This window comes from Erinaceus europaeus, unplaced genomic scaffold, assembly GCF_950295315.1.
Source record: "Erinaceus europaeus unplaced genomic scaffold, mEriEur2.1 scaffold_972, whole genome shotgun sequence".
NCBI classification, from domain to species: Eukaryota; Metazoa; Chordata; class Mammalia; order Eulipotyphla; family Erinaceidae; genus Erinaceus; species Erinaceus europaeus.
In genome coordinates, this window is record NW_026648077.1 from 6,205 (window position 1) to 12,419 (window position 6,215).

The window sequence follows — 6,215 nt, forward strand, 5'->3', positions numbered from 1 at the left end:
AGGTAGTAGAATCTTTATGCATAACCATTATACTATCTCCCCTGCTCAAGGTGGGATGCCCCTTTGTCTCCCCCTGGAATCTGGTTTGTGACTTGCTCTGGCCAGAATGAATAGTGCCAAGGTGATGTTGTACAACTTCTGATGCTTTGTTTTTGCTTAGAGGTCTACCCACCTCAGACCTTCTAGACCACTGTTAACAGACTGCAGTTACCCAAGGGACCACCCAGTCAACTCCCAGACCTGTAAGAAATCATAGTGTTCTGTCTGAGCACACTAAGTCTGGGTCTGATTTGTTAGCATATAACTGGCATAACTCTCTTGCCAGTTAGCTTTATCTCCTGAATCTACAAAGGGTATCTCATGTTGGGCCTATTTAGAATTGTAGAAGCCTAAACTACAAGTACTTTATGTGCTAATATCCTCCAGCGGCCCTGGAGGTGGTGCAGTAGATAAGATATTGGACTCTCAGGCATGGGGGTCCAGAGTGTGATCCCCAGCACTACATGTATTGGCTGGAGACATGGGGTATGGAGCCAGGAGATCAAACACAGGTCCTTATGCCAGGCATAGTGTGTACTCTGCAAGGTGATCAATCTCCCAGCCCCCGGCAAAGTTTTTTTTTTTTAAATAAATTTTGTACTGGTACATGAAGGATTGGACTCTTTCTTTACTTATTGGCTTGTTGGAAAAGTCATGATGTATTTTTCTGTTTTACTATGCAAAAATGCATCATGGCTTTTCCCACCACCTTTTTTTTTTTTTTTTCGGACAGAGAGAACCAGAGCATTATTCTGGTATAAGCAACGCCAGGGCTTGAACCCATGGCCTCACACAAAACAGCCAGCCCTTTACTCAATTACTAAGCCACCTCTCTGATCTCAGGAAATGGACTTTTTCAATCATCACTGGTGGCAAAATAAATTTGCAAAACTTTGTAGAGAGAATTTGATGCCACATACCAAAAATCTTTAAAATGTCCTTACCAACATTTTTTGATAATAGCAAAATATTGGAAATGACCTTGGCAGATTTTGTTTTTACCATGTTTTCTTACAATACCATGTTGTACTTACTCCTCCATTGAGAGAAAGGGTCTGTTCCCTCCTTTTTGAATTTAGATAGGCCTTTGTAGCTGCCATGACCAGTAGAATACAGAGGAAGCAAACTGTGTGACTTCCAAATCTAAAAAAAAATGCCAACTTCCATCTTGGTCTTTTGGATGACATGCACTGTCAGTGCCAGCTGCCATGTTACACTCAGGCAGCTCTGTGGAAAGACTGGAGGCTCTCAGCTAGCACCAACTTGCCAGCTAGATATGTAAGTCATCTTAGACATGGATCCTCCTCTAGGGCTTGAAATGATATTGCAGCATCAGTGAACAAGACTGGCATACCTGTGGACCCAGAATTCACAAATTCAGTCCCCAGTAATGTCATGCCAGAACTGAGTAATGCTCTGATCTCTTTTTTCTCTCATAAAAATAGATATTAAGTGTATGTGGTGCTAAGAGCAAGGACCAGTGTAAGGATCCCAGCTCAAGCCCCCAGCTCCCTACCTGCAGAGGAATCGCATCACAGGCGGTGAAGCAGGCCTGCAGGTGTCTTTCTCTCCCCCTCTGTCTTCCCCTCCTCTCTCCATTTCTCTCTGTCCTATTCAACAACGACGACATCAATAACAACAACAGTAATAACTACAACAATAAAACAACAAGGACAACAAAATGGAATAAATAAATGTAAAAAAATAGATTAAAGAAATAGATAAATGTTTAGCTCTCAAACATGAGGTCCCTGGAAGCTCCTTTGCCAGAGTGATGTTTTGGTTCTCTTTATCTCTCTCTTCATATCTCACTCATTGTTAAGATAAACAAATATAAAAGAAGAAGAAGATGATGATGATGATGATGATGATGATGATGATGGGGGCTGTGGAGACAGCATAATGGTTATACATAAGGTTTTAATGCCTGAGGCCCTGGGGTCCCTGGTTCAATCCCCAACACTACCATAAACCAGAGTGTGTCGTGTTCTGGTCATTCCCTCTCCCTCTCCCTCTGTCCCTTTCTCAGTATCTTTCTCTTTATAAAATAAAGTCAATAGGAAGTTGGGCGGTAGCACAGTGGGATAAGTGCACATGGCGCAAAGCGCAAGGACTAGTGTAAGGATCCCGGTTCTAGTCCCTGGCTCCCTACCTGCAAGGGGGTTGCTTCACAGGCGGTGAAGCAGGTCTGCAGGTGTCTATCTTTCTCTCCCCCTCTCTGTCTTCCCCTCCTCTCTCCATTTCTCTCTGTCCTATCCAACAATAATGACACCAATAGCAACAACAATAATAACTACAACAATAAATTAACAAGGGCAACAAAAGGGAATAAATAAATAAAATAAATATTTTTTTAAATCTTAAAAAATAAAGTCAATAATTCTTTTTTAAAAAAGGAGAAATGAATCCTGCAATCTCAGTTGAACCTTCAGATGATTATAGCTTCATGAGAGACCCCAACTGATATCTGGATAGTTGAGTCCTCAAACTTCTGGCCAATAGAAACCATAAGAGAAAGTAAATTTTTACTGCTTCCATCACATTCTGGGATAATTTGTTATCTAGTAATATGTACCTAATACACAACCTATACATTCAGCAGCAGGGCACTATCGACATATATTTTAGTACAGGCATATAATGAATTCTTGCTAAAGTGATCGTTTAAAAAATGAGAGGAGGGCTGGGAGATGGTGCACCTGGTCGCGCACACATGTTTACCTTCCTCTAGACATTCTAGAGCCTCCTCCTGTTTTGATTTATTTTTAGGTGAGAGAGAACATAGTGCCACTTAGCATATGCAGTGCCAGGGACTGAACCCAAGACCTCAGGTGTGGAAGTCCTGTGCTCCCCAGAACTGGCTCCCCAGCCTGCCTACCAGTTTTGCTGGGGGGTATTCTGGGTCTGCAGCCTGGACTTGGCCAGTGGGGGCGGGGTGGGTCAGTGCTGGGACTAAAATGTCAGGAGATCTAAGCCAGTCCAGCTGCTCTCTCTGGTCAGTAACAAAGGTCCAAGCATTTTTGTCTTTGAAAAACTATCTTTTTAAAAACAAAGTTTCAATGTTCCACCTTGAGCTACAACTTATAGCATCATCCATCCCAAACTTAAAGCAAAATCAAAAACAAACAAACAAACAAAAACACCTTTTTTAGAGCTTGTGTTTTGACAAAAGTTGCACATGCTTGTTGAAAACACAGGTCTATGGAAAAGAAGAAAATAAAAGAAATACTGTGACCTCCCAGGGATAATCACTGCTGACACGTTTGTTTCCACAAACATCGGTAGCTCTCAGTGTGTCTTCATCTCAATCTACACCAATAAATTCAGGTCACTTTAGAGATAAAACTGTCCTGTCTGGTTTCATAACTTCCAAGTGTTTACTCTCCGGATTGTGCATTGAGTATTGCGTTGTCTTCTCTGAAACTTTGTTCAGTGGATGATATGAGGGAGTCATGAGCAATTCAGCACACTTCCTATTGTTACGAATAATTGGCTTGTTTTGCCATTTTCTTCTTTTTTCCAAAAATATTTTTATTTATTAATGAGAGGGAAAGACAGAGAAGAGAGAGGGGGAAGGAGAGAGAAGGAGAGAGAGAGAGAGAGAGAGAGAGATGGAGACAGAGAGAACCAGAGAGTCACATGCAATGCCAGGAATTGGACACCGGGCCTCATGTTTGAGAGTCTACCACTATCCACTGTGCCACCTCCCAGGCTGCTGTTGTGCCATTATCATGATACTAAATGTAGCTGTGATAATACCCTCATAACTAATTCTGTAAGATGATTTTCTAGAAGTGAAATTTCTCTCTGTCCTATCAAATAAAAGGAAGGAGAAATGGGGGTGGGTGGGCAGAAATAGCCCCTGGGAGAGGTGAATTTGTTGTGCAGCCACCAACCGAGCAATAACCCTGGTGGCAGTAAATAAATAAATATGATACAACAAGGTCATATGAAAGGAACTTAATTTTTGTGTGTGTGTGTGTGTGTGTGTGTGTGTGTGTGTGTGTGTAGAGAAAAAAAAAGAGGGAGTTAAGGAATCTTGCAGACACAGAGCCCCAGTGATAACCTTGGTGGAAAAAAAAATATGTTCAAATGTATGTGTTTGCTACATCACAAATCAGGACTGACACAAACTATAGGAGCAAAGTCACAATTGTTAACATTTTGCACACAATCTTGTCATCCTTACAATGTATTTTTCTAATATGGGAGCTAATGATGGTCCCTAAGGTGGTGCAGGTGTTTAAAAAGCTGCTGTCCCTGGGGACAGGAGATAGGGACCCAGCTGTGAGACTGGGAGCCACCCCAGGACCCCTTCCAAAGAGTCTAGCGTCAGCATACACGGGTGCACCTGACCCGGGGAAGCCTCCCAGAGCTCGAGGCCTGGCATAAAGTAAGAGGGCTGGAACTTTTCCAGCAGAGCTGTCCTCTCCTCTCACTCTACTACCTGTCTTGCTCACGTTTTATCTTATTTTCATCAGATTTCCTGCTGGGTAAGAAAAGCCAAGGATTAGGAGAATCAAGAACCATTGGAGATTCCAAATGTCCTACTCACTGCGGAGAAATTAGGCTCAGAGAAAGGAGTGCCTCCTCCCACAGCCCTTCGGTGAACTTAGAGCTCTTTGCTTGGTTGAGACAGAATTTTTTAGAGGGCAGAGGCAGGGAGGTGCCAAGGATCAAATGCAGGACTTGAGTCATGCAAAACACTTGCTCTACCATGAGGCTCTATCTCCTGTTACAAGATTGAATTTGAAGTTGCTGAGGAAGAGCCCTTAAAGGATTTCTGGGCTGGCAAAATAGCTTACCTGGATAATACATCTGCTTTGCCATCTGTTTATGATCCAGGTTCAGTCCCGGTGCTCACCACATTGGAGGTGTTTTTCCTTCTGTCTGATGTCTGTTTTCTCTGTCTGAAGAAGCCAGCCCAGAGAAGTGAAACCCCAGAGATGATAATGATGATGACGATGATCATACTATAAATATAAATTTAAAAAGTTAAGTATGTCTCCCCTTCTCTGACCCTGCCCACTGCCAGGCTTGTTGTCACCTTGGGCAGGCCAATGGCTTGTCCCTGGTGGCCATGGGGGAGGTTGGAGTTCTGCCCCAGGTGCTGAATGTTAAGGGCTGCCAGATACAAAACAGGAAGCCTGGCAAAATGTGAATTTCAGAAAAACAACAACTAATTTTTTGTGTGTAAATCCCCAGTGGTGTTTATCTGAAATTCAGACTTGACTGGGGGAGTGTGTTTTTTGATTGGCTAAGGCTGGTCATACTGTGAGTGTCCCCTTCTGTCTGGACCAGGTCCTTCCTCCCTGCAGCTGTGACTTTTCTTGCCACCTCAACAGAACATGAGTCACCCAGCTGTGGACATGCAGGCAAATGTTTGTGAATGGAACAGCATCATGGTTTGGGGAATGCCCCCTTACTGTCCCCATAAAGCATGTGCTGGCAAAGCAGAAACCAGCAAACAATGCTTGTGGGAGGAACACAGAGGAGGCTCCAGGGGCTCCCGGTGCGTTAGGGATGTCCCTGGCCTTGTTAGTTCTATGAAGACGACTCTAATTAGAGAGCTTGCCCTTCTCCCCTCCAAGAGGCACAGCTCACTTGGAGAATCTTGGGGGACATCGAGGATCAGACTTTCCCAGCCAGCTCTTCCATGGATCTGAACCCTGTCTTCACGTTGACTGGGCAGGAAGGGCTCACAGGCTGTGTGAGCTGGACAGGTGGCTCGACTTCAGGGGTAATAATCATATCTTGTCCTGAGGTTACAATGGAGATTGGAGGAGGAAATGCATACACAGTTCTTGGCCTGGTACCAGGCACACAGTAAATGCCTGGCATTGACTTTTACTCTACTGCCAAGTCAGTGGCCTGTCAGCTGAAGGCAAGATCTCAGTGCTCTGGGTTCCCAGCTTGTCCTCAGGAAGCTTGGCTCTCCAAGATCAGGATCAGAATTTGCACTAGGTCTGTGTTATCTGTCAGCTCCCCACTTGGGTTAGATTTTCAGTCTGGGGCTGAAAAGATACTATAGTGGTTATACAAAGTGACTTTCTCATGCTTGAGGCTACATGGTACAGGTTCGGTCCCCAGTAACACCATAAGCCAGTGTTGATTTGTGCATTGGTATAAAAAGTAAAATAAAAATTAAAAATATAGGGGCCAGGTGGTGATGCATC

General features: G+C 43.7%; 1 long non-coding RNA gene across 1 annotated transcript; it reads right to left on the reverse strand.

The window, feature by feature from the left end:
- Positions 1-474: 474 nt before the first annotated feature.
- LOC132536610 (uncharacterized) lies at positions 475-5,346 on the reverse strand. The gene is made up of 3 exons (XR_009548116.1): positions 5,087-5,346; positions 4,845-5,012; positions 475-1,393 (listed from the first exon to the last, which is right to left on the reverse strand). It is a non-coding gene; the product is annotated as an uncharacterized LOC132536610 (long non-coding RNA).
- Between the last annotated feature and the right edge of the window lie 869 nt (positions 5,347-6,215).